The following is a 13,848-nucleotide window of genomic DNA, read 5'->3' as shown; positions in this document are numbered from 1 at the left end:
CACACACACACACACACACACACACACACCCGCGGCCCTTGTGAGGATAAAACGGATTGGAAAATGAATGAAAAAAGTCCATCAGTGCATATCACACCAGTCAGCAACTGCTCTTAATATGATCATCATTAGCTGCCAGCTTGAACTCTTTCAGGCGTGTGCAAACTAAAAATGAAGACAATTGATAGTACATTTAACTTTCATCCAAAATGTTCTGCTTTGCTTGACTAGCATGTGTAATTTGAAAGTATTAAACTAGTCTACAAAATCAAAATGGGAACCGGAGGACCGTAAACGAAAGAAAAAAAAAATCCTTAAAGACGAGGAGGCACGTTTTTTATTTTTTTTTAGTAATGCTACACAGTGAATGAGGTATTTATTCAACATGTGTTTTAATATGTTACTATAAGTGCTCCTATTTCCTAGTCCTTGAAGGCATAATTCTGTTCGCGAGTGCCAAAATGAGAGAAAGCGACCGAGACGGAGAGCAAGCGAGTGTCTCTACTGTTCATGTTATCGCTACCGCCATACAGTAGCTTTGTTTTGGTTGTTAATAACCGTGAGTTAACTAACTGCCTCTGTCATCCATGGAAGATGCTACAAGTATTAGCACACCCAAATATGTAAAAAAAAAAAAACCTAAAAAAAAAACCAATAAGCTGTGTGTGCGAACGCTATATTGCAAACACGATCTGTCCCTATGTCTGAAACAGAATCCGACATCAGCCACAATGTGCTTCCTTTTTTTTTTTTTTTAAAAAAAAAAAAAACCTAAAAAAAAACCAATAAGCTGTGTGTGCGAACGCTATATTGCAAACACGATCTGTCCCTATGTCTGAAACAGAATCCGACATCAGCCACAATGTGCTTCCTTTTTTTTTTTTTTTAAAATGCTTGTGCTTCCCTGTCCCGAGGCCATGAGAAAGCAGGTTTGCATCGCATTAAGTATTTTGGGTGAAATGCGCCCTAACTTTCGGACTCTGTTGCTAACACGGGGTCAGCCATGACACTGCATTAGTCACAGTGCTGCTGTTTACATCATGGATGACCCAGATTACCACTAATGCGCATGTGTGCCACAGACAGGCAGATGGCTAGCGGGAGACGAAGCTGTTTTGAGAGAAATAAAGCATCAAAAAGAAAAAAAAAAAAAGCAAGGTGTAAGACTATTACATTAACCTTCCGGCTTCCTCCAACATTCCAAAAACATGCAATAGCAGGTTCATCAAAGACTCTAAATTGTCTTTAGGTGCGAAAGCCAATGTTTTTTTTTTTTTTTTTTTTTGTCTCTATGTGTACCGCACCTCTCGCCTGAATTCAGATGTGATAAACTGCAATTCCCCCACGACCCAAATGACGATAGACATCGAAAATGGATTGAGGGGTGAAAGTTTTATAATGAGTGTCCTATTATTTCAAAACAGAAGTCTCTGGTGGCTTGGTAACTTTTATGCACCACAGATATTTGACTGCACAGCTGGGGCTTTTTTTTTTTTTTTTTAAAGTTATGGTCACATGCTAATTACATTTACACATTTTTTTTTTTGTAAAATCCTAGTGTCGGTTCAACAAGAGGACCTGAATAGCAATTTGAGGATGTGGCACCACAAATGAAAGCCAGAAGCCGTTCGTACGACCTCAGGAAATGATCAAACACCGAGATAGGATCTGAGATGTGTGCTATCATTGCAGGTAACATCAATCTAGTCTCTGATGCATTTTTGGAAGCAAGCCACGGCGCAACACACAGCGCTCATATCTGCAGGGATTTCAGAGATGCTATCAACTGCATCAGCAACAATGAAGGGATCATTTATAACTTCGGCAAGCTTTGGAATACTCCATGCTATGAAGAGACGTAAAACCCTGACTCTGTAAAGATGTAATTATTTTTCATGCAGGATGGTTCAACATGTCAACAGTATTTTTTTTTTTTTTTACTGACAAAAACACAAAAAACATGTTTATGTGCTGAAATGATATAAAAGTATTATTCTCTGACGTAGTGTGATATAAATGATCACAACTCTCTTAACGTTACAGTTTTGCAGTCTGACGGTTCAAAATAGACGACCAGATATACACAATTACACAGACATCTTCTCTACATTAGCATATTTAAGGTCATATTTTCTACCATCGAATCAAAAGTTTCCATTATAGCCAGAATAGCACGGGTTGCACAACCTGTGTTTTTTCCGGCCATGTATTCAACCATACTGCTTCATTCATAGCATTTGAGTGACCTTCCATGCAGACAGCGTTTGGGCTCTGGTCAAGTGCATTTAACACCATAAAGTCTTTAATGGGGGGGCTGGATGAGTAGGTGATAAGCGAGTGTTCACTTGCAAAGAAACTTTCCATTAATGCTGTTTAATCAAACCAAAAATATCAATAATTTTTGGGGGGAGCAGGATGCAGCACATCCACATCGAAAACCATCTGTCTCAAAAACTGGGCAAAAAAAAAAATCCCCAAAATTCAACAGCTCTGGAAAGACATTACACAAAACAACATGGCAAACATACCGAAAATGTTACACACGTATAGTTGTGATACCCTTGGAAGGTGGAGTGGAAAAAAATGACAGAGAAGTTAATTCATTAAAATTAATTCATTAATCCTGGCTTTCTTTCTACAAATAAAATCTCAGCACAAGGACTGTACTTGAGATCTGAATGGTGACAACATGGGCTTGTGTGTAGCTCGATCGACTCATTTCATTACATAACATGACACAAAATTTGTACAGTTTACATTTAGAGTGTGGTACTTTTTCCTATAAGTTGATCACGATAACATTCATTGAGACGCCTCCCCAAAGCAGAAGAATGACTTCAATCCCACTGAATAACAATTGAAACGTTGTGTTTGCGTGATCCTTTGTGACTGGATGCTGGCAGAATTGTTGATTCGTTCCAGTTTCCCTTTTGCCACCTGTCTGAAGCAATTTCTTTGGAGAAGCAAGCTATCCGACGAAAACAATGGAGTTATCTATCCGCTCGAGTGTAACGTCATTTGAAATGTTGGCACTAATGCGTAGCCTTGAAACATTGTAGTTTTGCCAGGGTTTTAAGACTGAACAAAATAACTGTATTATAAGAAGGGGCTGAGTGCAGAAGAGATTGGAAATCTCGTGAAAAAGAAAACGACCAAAATGATTACGTTTTCACGTTGGAAAAAGTACGTGCAGCATACAAATTATACTTCCTGTCTGACCCATATACAGTACCTGTGATAAACTATGTTTACCATTAGTTTCACCTCGACCCCCCCCCCCCCCCCTCCTACTCCCTCGTCCAAAGTCGTTCAAGTGTCGTGTGGAGAGAGACGAGCCCGGAAATTGTCTGCCTGCGTGTTTTCGGATCCATTTTCTGATTTACCGAGTGGGGAAAAAGAGCCAGTCCTGACGCGCGTCTCAGTCCCCCCCCCCCCCCCCCCCCCCCCACATTTCACTCCATCGTTCAAAGTAGCACCTGTTTCCCTGATACATTCAATCTGCAAAGTGGCTAGGCTATGAGAATACATTGCCCTTCTCAAGACCCGTGACACGTTAACCTTGACGGCGGCGCCGAAACAGAATGTTATCTGTCGACCCGGTCACCTCGCAAAGTCTTGCCCCTCGCTGCCGCTCGGTGAATAATTCATGGAAGACGAGGTGAAAAGTTTGGCCAATGTTACAAGCCATCCACAGGGAAAGTGTACACATTGCATTCTCATCCTTATTGCATTTTTTTAAAATTTTTTTTAGGATTTGTCATGCATACATTGTTTTCGGAGAATAATATTGTTCCAAGTTTAAATGAACTTTTTGTGAGGCAGATGGCTAATGCAGATGTAATGTTACAAATGCATCTTTCCAAGCTGAGAACAGATGTGAATGCAGCCAAGGAGGACCCGTCAGGTCCTCAAGGCAGCTGCTATGGTTTTATTTGATGTGGTTTTTAACAATGGTGACACCCGTGAAGATTTAACAACAGTTTTATCGTTAACCCACATCCAAAGACATGAGCTGTTAGCATTTTTGATTCAAAAAAAAAATATCAGTTTGGACTCTTCCTGACTGGCGAATCCAATTGACACACCCAAGCCTATTCTTCTCTATGTTGATCTGATTGACCCGTTTGACAGGTGAAGCGTTTGTCCACTTCCCTTCTAAGTTTGTTTGCGGCATGCCTATTCTTTTGCAAACAGATTCTATCAATTCTGTCCCAGGCGTTTCTGTAAAACAAACTATCTGGCATGTCAGGTTCCTTTTTGAATGTGCAAGAAAAACGTGCCGAGTTGCAGGACGCCAGTTCCCCAAAGGGGTTTTGTCAGCTTTGTGGTAATTCATCAGGAATGTCTTCTTCCTCAACTGTACTAAAGCCGATTTGGATTCTGATGATAGAATCAGAAGGCACCGGGGAAGTGGCAGCTCTCCGACTGAGGAATCTCTCCTGATCCAGAGACATTTTGTGTTCTGATTTGCCGACATTTTAAATATAAACGACTATTACTACGTACATTCGGTATTACTTGACTTCAACGTAGTAAAGACAGTGTCACTAGCACCCAGGCTGTTTGCAGCCAAGTAGCACAATGCATTATTTCTTTAAGAGCTAGTTAATTACAATTTCTTTTTATTAAGGCACAAAACACAAAAAAAATTGACAGTGGACATTTCTGGGAAAGGAATGTGTGCACTTGATTATGGTTTAGGTAATTATATGAAAATCCCCATTTCTGAAAGTCTTTGTAAAGTGGTGTGCTCTGGCCATGAATAATAAAATCTACTGCCTACTTGGATTCCACTGGAAGGAATGTGACATTTTTTTTTTGGCCCCGAAGGATGTCAGCATTTCATATACTGTATGTTATTAATATGCTGCTCCCATAAAGAATAACATGGCTATCCATAATTAATGTCATGGATACTGCCAATCGTTTGCCGCACCCTCACATCAAGTTTTTAATACCAAGAAAAGCTGAGAGTGGGGATCCTGGAATTCTGTAAAAGGAGGAAAAAAATAAATAAACAAATATATATATACATAAATATATATAGATATATATATATTCATATATAATTCAGTGGGATTATGATTAAATATGGTATGGCTGTTGCATTGGCTACAGTATGTTTATTCATGTGAGTAACGTGTCAAAGTTCTCCAAATCCCAAACGATTCAAGTTGATTCATTTCAAAGAAACAACAAATCATCAGCAATATCGATGGTGTGCATCTCCCATACAAGATGATTTCATCACATGGCATGATGGGGATATACCTTTGAAATTGTAACCAAGTCATTACAACACAACTTGCTCCGAATAACTAGGCAGAAACATGTGGCACAATCACAAAGCAGACGAGGCTGATCTTCTTCCTCTTCTTCTTCCTCTTCTTCTTCTTCTTCTTCTTCTTCACACTATTCTGATTTCTTTCCCCAGCCTGCCTTCTTATTAGCTTGGTGAGCTTTTGCTTCAGCGTTCAAAATCTCTAAAGCGCTTTACATTTTGCTATCCCCCCCCCGCCCCCCGCGCTATAATATCCTGCCTTACCAACAATGCTAACATGGCAACCAGCGCACATTCTCTTCCCATGAAATTACAGGGGCATGATTAGAATGACACCTAGACACAAAGGGTGGTCTTTCTTTTAGCTGACTCTTAACACACACACACACACACACACACACACCCACACACACACACACACCCACACACCCACACACACACACACACACACACACACACACACACACACACACACACACACACACACACGTACACACATTCAAAAATGTGCACAAGAAGCAGGAGCGAAAAATGCTGTGAATGGACAATCACAGCTGTGGTGTGCTGCACAGTGCAAATTAATTCACCAGTCAGTAAAATGTACGGTAGATCTGTGCAATGGAGTGCACAATTTAGATGGGAGGGCAGGCTCACCTTGCTTCAATATCAGGTGGCGCGATTTCTGTTTTAATCAACATTGAAATTCTCCAAACTATTAGTCGGAGAACAGTGTGAGCAAAACATATTACGGAAATCAAATGTCAATACGTTGACTTCATTTGGCAAAATGACTTGCAGGGAAATATTGCAAACAAAATATGAGCTAACATGGCAGTCTGTTTAAATGTATCTGCACTTTCTTTTTGACTAGCATTGAGTATCATTGAATTCCTTTCATTTGATATATCTGATGAGATTGTGCAGGTGTACCTAATGATGTGTAGGGTGAGTTTATATGTTGGCTCGATGACAAGGTCTAGTTGTAGCAGTCAGCTTGATGAATGAGGCGTGATATAAAACACCTCAGGTAAACAATAGCTGGCAGAGGGAACGGAAGACTGTAAAATGCACACGGTGGAACAGAGTGTCTGAAAGGAGATCATTTTGTCCTACCTGGCTTGCGGAATCATGCTGAGGCATAGGAGGAAGAGCCGCAAGGCCGAGTGCGGGCGTTCAAGGTTCCAAAACGCAGCAGCCATAGCAATTTAGACAGAGGACTCCTGAGGGAAATGACAGACCATGATGTCATGTTGACTTCAACCATTTCATCTTAATGTTGTTTTACAAACAGGTGTTCAAAACTGTTTTTGACAAATATCGACAATGTAGTTAATGACACAGAGAAAGAAGTGCAGAGTTATCTCGGGTAGACAAAATGGGGGACGTTTGCTGTTTTATGAAGATACGCTTCACTGCTCGCATGTTTTCTTTACTCCGGGGCAACATGCACATACACAGTGCCGCATACGTGCTTATTAAAAACATAACCAAGACACACATACACACACACACACACACACACACACACACACACACACACACACACACATGCACAGACACACACACACACACACACACACACACACACACACACACACACACACACACACACACACACACACGTTTTGTGGAGGCAAATCTAACATTGACAGTTTGTAGTTCTTGACAAATGAAGACAGTGCCAAACTTTCATTTTTGATTTCGGAAATCAACCATGAAAGATGAGTTTTCAACATGATCATTTGAAGTAATTTAAAAAATGTCCATAATCGTCCAATGCAATTTGAAATACAAACTTGTTTTAGATTCAATGATATAAAACATCCGAATTAGTATGTGATGAGTAAAACTTATCGAGTCACTAGAAATGACACATTAGAAGAGCTACAGTGGTACCTCTACTTACGAACGTCTCTTCATACGAAATTTTCAAGTTACGAAACGTCTCAACGGGAAAATGTTGCCCCTTGTTATGAAAGAAATTTCAAGACATGAAAGATAAAAAAACTACAGTACTCACAGCTCCGAGTTTCCTGAACACAACATACTTATAGCTGCTCTGCCATTGGCTATTCCCAAGCATCATCCTGGCATCCCATTGGCTAAGAGAGACCTCAATCGTATGTGTGTACAGTATGTGTGTAGATAGATGTGTGTCTATGCAGCGTCCTCGTCATTTGACCCTCGGGCCATGAGGCGTTCCGAAAGTTTTACATAAATGTGAACCACATTTTATTTGTTCCATATTTTGATATATTTTTGTGCTTTAGGAAACATTTATGTCTGAATTTTGGGGGGGGGCTTGGAACGAATTAGGGCATTTACATGGAAAACGCATCTCGACTTCCAAACTTTTCTAGTTAAGAAATTTCTTCCAGAACAAATTAATTTCGTTAGTAGAGGTACCACAGTATCTTGAAATGTTTGATTTTGTCCCTCTATCACAACACTATCAGAGATCACATTTCACATACCGCTATCTCTAATGCCAACACAAACCAGAGAAGTATTCCCACATGATTTTGGTATTGGATCTCAGCAGAGTGAGTTGGCACGCCTAATTTTGTAACCAGTCGGTGATGCCGTGCCACTTTTGAACACCGTTGCACATGCAGCATTATTCTTGAATTGCGAGCTATGTACTGGCATATTACACTTTACACATGGATGAAATTACCTCCTCTCATGGCTGCTCTCAGAAATCGGCGGATTTGCGATATTGAAGGCAGTCGAAAACCGCCATCTCTAAGGGAAAAAAAAAAGCCAAACAACCTCGGCAGAGCAGATGCACGGTCACTGGAGCGCACATCTGTAGCAGCTGTTTTATACTTTAAAGGCTTTTATTGTGCTTTTTGTGAGATTGTGCCCCGTTTACGGCCAGCGGGATCAAACGGTCCCCTCGGGGGAAATCGGCGTTTTCTCTGTTACTGAAAGCACTTCTCATTGCATGAAGAGCAAACAAATGATTGGAGATATAGATAGCTTTGCTGCTTCGTCAAAGGCCCTCTACGCTTCATTTGGCAGCCATTAGGTGAATATGCTGAAGAGGAAGCTGTCGTATTGCAGCTCGATTATATCCGGAGAAACATACGGTTGGCTTTGATTGCATCGCGTTGTAGAACAGAATTGCACAAATCAATGTCCTCCAACTTCATCATGCGCTTACTGTTAGATTAGGCCTCTTTGGCACACATAATTAGATTGTGATTCTCTCAAAGGTTGCGAAAAAAAAAACAACAGCAACTGATTTAATTTTTAGGTCAAGGGAGCAGCCAAGCAGGCTGAGAATGAAAAATATTGTCACCTAATGGAGGGCCATTCACCATGCACCGACTGCTCAGAAAAAGGCTCATTTTGTAAAAGCCTGGCTTGGCCTTGGCCCACTTCATTGATCCTTTCCGCTTTTGTAACGTAATGTATGGAGCATGCTGATAATTTCAATGAATGCACTTTGCCATTCTGCTTTTGTGTCAGGCAATAGGCCAAAGGCTCACATCCAATTCACAAATACTACACTACACACTGTAAGAACACATGATCAAACTGCCTATTTCTTTACATTCTCTTTTTGATGTATTTTCTTTTGGTTTTAATACATCACAGTACAATACTCCCCCCCCCCCCCCCCCCCCACCCCCAAAAAAAAACCACCTCACAAAAAATGCATTTTCTATAGAGGCCTGGAACAAATTAATAACATTTGACTGGATGTGAATGGTAAAAATATATTTGATATATGAATACATTGAGTTACAGGTGTGGTCATGTAACAAATTCAACTCGTAAAACAATGTAGCACTGTAAAAGGAAGCACTATTAGACAATGACGAATGTGTGTGTTTCACCCATATTAACTTCATGAACATCTGACATCTGACTGGATATGCAAATGAGAATTTAATCACACCCAAGTTGGTCCACATGCATTTGCAGAGTAACCACTTGCATAATTGGAATGGCACTCATTAAGTCTCAGGCAAGGCAAAAGAATCAAATTTGGATGAGCACCAAATTGTGAACTTTATAGCTACATAGTATATACGTTAATAGATGTAAAAACAGGAACATGTAAAACAGTATAAAAACGTCAATTACAAATACGCATATACAGTATGAAGAAAAAAATGATTTTGTTAGACATGACAATTTCAGCCTTCACAGACGGCAAGATTTGCTTCCGTTTACCAGGCATGTTTTCAGACCATGTGCGCCGCGCCTCCGTTAAGTACAACACTGTACAAATCGATCAGTAGTGTTGCTAAGCAACGGAGGGGAATCCCGTGCTGTACATTTTGTTCATAAATGAGGTCACGGCGGCAATTAGCTTCTCACGGTTCCTTGTATCGAAGGCCTTTTCACTATTTTGTGGGAAAAATCTGGCCGTTATATTGAAGCTCACATAATCCAAGTGTTCGTTGTAAGCAAAATCGGCAAATGGCAAATGAATAACGTCAAATCGGGACTTTGAAATTTGAACGTTATGGGGGTGGAAACGTAAACGGCGACTGTTAAAAAGCGGTTCGACTGTATTGTGTTATTGTTTTATTCACTGAGAATGTACCAAAAATCCTCATCTCATGCTACACAGCAGTAAAACATTTCGTGGAGATCTCTTCACGACAGAAAAGAAATAATTTAAGACTAGGCGATGAAAACATAACATCGGTACTGGATGCAACAACGATATACAAAGAGCCAATTAGATCAAGATAATAATCTTGTAAGGTGTGTAAATACAACCGCTATTTTTTTACTCCTTCCTTTATGCATTTTGTTCAGGCTAATACTGCATCATTAACCATTAAAGGTTTTATGTTGAGTAATGAAACCAAATTATACCCCGCGGACACATGGATGTCATTTCCTTGGCTTTTAATGTCTGACAGAAAAGGCCATCATTTCTTCTCATGCACACAAATGACCAGGTCCTCTTAATGTCCTGGAGACACATCAATATTTTAAAATATACGTCGATCCCTCTCACTGGAACACAAAGCTGTTTTGCTGAACTAGTTAAAACTGTTAAAAAGAAAGTCCCATTAAAAAGATGCACAGTATACTAATGAGGTGATGAATACGCAAACATGATAAAATAAAAAATAACGTGGATTGAGTTAGACACGAGCCCCAATTAGAAAAAAAAAAAAACGCAAAGAAAATTTGCTCGACGGCACTATTGCAAAGTCTTGCAAATCCTTTCCATATGACGAGAACAAACACAAAGAGTGCTGCCGGCCTGCCGTCGATACAGTTGCGTACCTGATCTACCAATGCCTGTCATGCAAATCGAGGGCTCACTTCCTGGGGCTCTGACTGCTCTGGAAACAAAAGAAGAAAGGAAGACGCGTACAAAAAAAAACAATGCTTTTGTTGGCAAATTAAAAATAGCTTCCCTCAGGTGACAGTAAACCTCAAGCGCTCAACATTTCACACCGTTAACGTTTGTGTTCTTTTCTCTCGTCGTTTCTTTTCGCAGGCTGAAAAGGCATAAATCACAAAAACTCAGCTCATTTTATTTAACATCATCAAAAAGCCGGAACAGCATTTTTGATTTATTTTTCAGCATTTTGAGACTGTATGTGTTTGCAAAGAGATTGCGGCATTAAAGAGGAGTGATTCGACCCTTTGGGACTGGGTGAAGGCTAAATGCTCTCTTAACTCATTCAGTGTCAGCCATTTTCAGATCCTCTTGAAAAAAAAAAATTGAAAAATGTAGATATAAATGAGTACCTGGGATTGAATGTGTGTAATCTGAAAAAACATATAAATATGTCTTTGGGAGTGAATGGGTGAATTGAAATAATTCTCAAAAAGGATGGGGTCATCAACAAAACGATAACCTCGGTGACCCCCCCAAAAAATAAAACAAGCAATCTAGCCTCTAGTCTTTTGTGTTTTCCCGCGCCTCTGCAAATTACAATGATAATAATGTTGATCATGCTGGAAAGAAATGAATAATTACAATTTAAAACTCAACCTTATTATCTTTGTTGTTCATCCATCTCTTGGATTTCATTAGATCGCTGTTGTTATTCGACACAAGCTTAAATCTTGTTATCAAGTAAGTTACATTTGGGAAATGTTGCCGAATTAATGACTTTTTTTTTGTTGTTGTAGTGTTGTTCCAACTGTTGTTTTGACTATTTTTATCTGCCCCTTTTTTAAAGTGTTGGTATGCAAGCTATTATATAATTATATTGGCAGCCGCATGATTAATTTATTGGGTTATTTCCCTGGTGGTCTATTTGCGCGTTATGTTAGACTGCTGGTGTTTTGTCAGGATTTACGTTTGTTCCTCACAGATGTTGTAATAGGAGCCCAGAGCCATCTGACAATAAGATTTTGTGAACAATTTAGGGCAGAAACAAAATAAGTTGAATGCAATTTTCAACTCCCTCTGCTAAAGCTGCCCGAGTGTTTTTCTATTAATAAACTGTTGACAGTTGATGGAACAAACAGTCACACAACAGTGAAACAAATGCCCCCTAAGGTCTGGTTCATCAAATATGAAGATATTTAATCTCCTCAAAATTTTGGGAGATTCGCCAAATTATTGAATTGGTGCTGAATCAAATCTGTCAGGAAAGTGACAATGGCTCTCATTCGAAAGCAAAACAAGGAAAAACAATGTACCGTAAATATCCTTGGGTTGTGGATAATTTGTTGTTTTTTTTTTTAAGAAAGAGGAACTTTCACATAGACACATTTAAATATTTGAACAGTGGCACTAGTTCCTTTATTTTTATTGCAGAATGAAAACATTTGGGTTTGAAAATATACTAAATGTATATATTTTTTTAAATTACACACCCCTGTTGAAATGCCAGGTTTCTGGCATATCAATAAATGAGACCAGACACATCGTGACCAAACCATGTCCAGCAGTACAACAAAACAACAAATTGGATAATAAAAAAAAAAATCCATGTTTTGGAGAGAGAAAGCAAAAATGAACAATCGCGCAAGCATAATTGGAGATGGGGCTCGGTTCAGAATTAATCAGCAGCACGCAAGTGTCACCATATTTAAAATGTCTCGAACCCCAAATGAAATTCACAAAAAGCAAAAATCCTGACTTTTTTTTTCTTTTTTTTTTTGCTAACACTGATTTATTTCTGGAACTGTTCATACTTTAATTCCCTCCATTTTGAGGACGTGGCCAGTTCCCGCTGAAGAAAAACAGCCTGATGAAAAAAAAAGCATGATGCCGCCACTAACATGCTCCACTCACTGTCATTATGATTTTCTTTCAGTGATGCACTCAGCAGCCAGTACTTGCCAACAAATTCCTGCTGTTCCTTCATTACTGTTTTCAGCCTCTCGGCAACCTCCCTGACCAGTTTCAATCATCAGTTTTCGAGGGGCACCGAGTTCTTGTCGCGCCATAATTTCCTCACTTTGTGATGACTGTCGTCAACTGTGTTCCATCGACTATTTAGTGCCTTCAAAATTCCTGTCTGCCCTTCTCCTGACTGATGCCTTTGAACAACGCGGTCCCTCTGATGCCACGGAAGCTCTCTGCGGACTGTGACTCGCGCTGTAAAATATGGTGACAGTCGTGTCAGGAAAAGCCGACGACAACACCTGAACTTTTTAGAATAATAAGAATATGAAAACCTTTATTCGTCTCACAGTGGAGAAATTTCCAATTTACAGCAGGAAAGCCTTTACAGCAGCTCCTATACTTTTTGCAGCTGGTTAATCGTTGGCACTGAAAATTATGGGAGGTTTGTGCTGACTACCATTGATTCATTCTGAACTCAGCCACATCCCTGATATGAATGTCCGTTAGCGATTCCAATCACATTATCGCAGTTGTTTATTTATCCTTTCGCCTCTTCAAAACATGTTTTTTTTCTTTTGAGTTGTACTGGTTACTGGTCGGTTTCATGGTGGAAAAGTTTTGAAATGATCTCATTTGTCTCATGTTTTGAAGACCTCAAAAACTTGGCATTTGAATCTCGATGGGATACGGAATACGATGTTGATTTCCCCCCACCACCACCACCTTGATGAACTCCTTTGTTGTTTTGGGTCAATCATTTTCTGGAAGATGAAGGATCAGAGCCGCATCGTTTTCGGGTTTGCTTCGATCTCACTCTAGAAGCATTCTTTGAACTTTAATGAAGAGGGTGTACAAAGTGATATGGTGAATTTCAGTCCGAGATATATTTTTTGTGACTGCTTTTTTTCTTGTAATACGTTCTCACACAGGAGTTTTAGTGACACCCCCCCCCCGTTAGCGATTCCAATCACATTATCGCAGTTGTTTATTTATCCTTTCGCCTCTTCAAAACATGTTTTTTTTCTTTTGAGTTGTACTGGTTACTGGTCGGTTTCATGGTGGAAAAGTTTTGAAATGATCTCATTTGTCTCATGTTTTGAAGACCTCAAAAACTTGGCATTTGAATCTCGATGGGATACGGAATACGATGTTGATTTCGACGGTCACTCACTTTAGTCTCGGCTTTAGCGGGTAGAAATGCAAGCGCTTTGGGGTTTAGGGCCGCCGATTGATTTTGCCAGTATTAGTCTGCCAAAGTCAATTCGCAGATGTTCCACTCCCC

The 13,848-nt window shown here is 39.8% G+C and overlaps 1 protein-coding gene and 1 long non-coding RNA gene across 3 annotated transcripts in view; one reads left to right on the top strand and one right to left on the bottom strand.

The window, feature by feature from the left end:
• The window catches only part of gabrb4 (gamma-aminobutyric acid type A receptor subunit beta4), a 148,392-nt gene that overhangs the window by 40,849 nt on the left and 93,695 nt on the right, over positions 1 to 13,848 (top strand). The gene's annotated exons all lie outside the window — the stretch shown is intronic.
• LOC109508685 (uncharacterized) overlaps positions 1 to 13,848 on the bottom strand; it is a 37,628-nt gene that overhangs the window by 8,852 nt on the left and 14,928 nt on the right. Inside the window, exon 2 of the long non-coding RNA XR_002166736.1 lies at positions 6,395 to 6,501. This is a non-coding gene — a long non-coding RNA (uncharacterized LOC109508685). The remainder of the gene's footprint in view (positions 1 to 6,394; positions 6,502 to 13,848) is intronic.

Source organism: Hippocampus comes, unplaced genomic scaffold, assembly GCF_001891065.2.
Source record: "Hippocampus comes isolate QL1 unplaced genomic scaffold, H_comes_QL1_v1.1 scaffold66, whole genome shotgun sequence".
NCBI lineage: Eukaryota > Metazoa > Chordata > Actinopteri > Syngnathiformes > Syngnathidae > Hippocampus > Hippocampus comes.
This window is presented reverse-complemented; position numbering and strand designations above follow the sequence as displayed.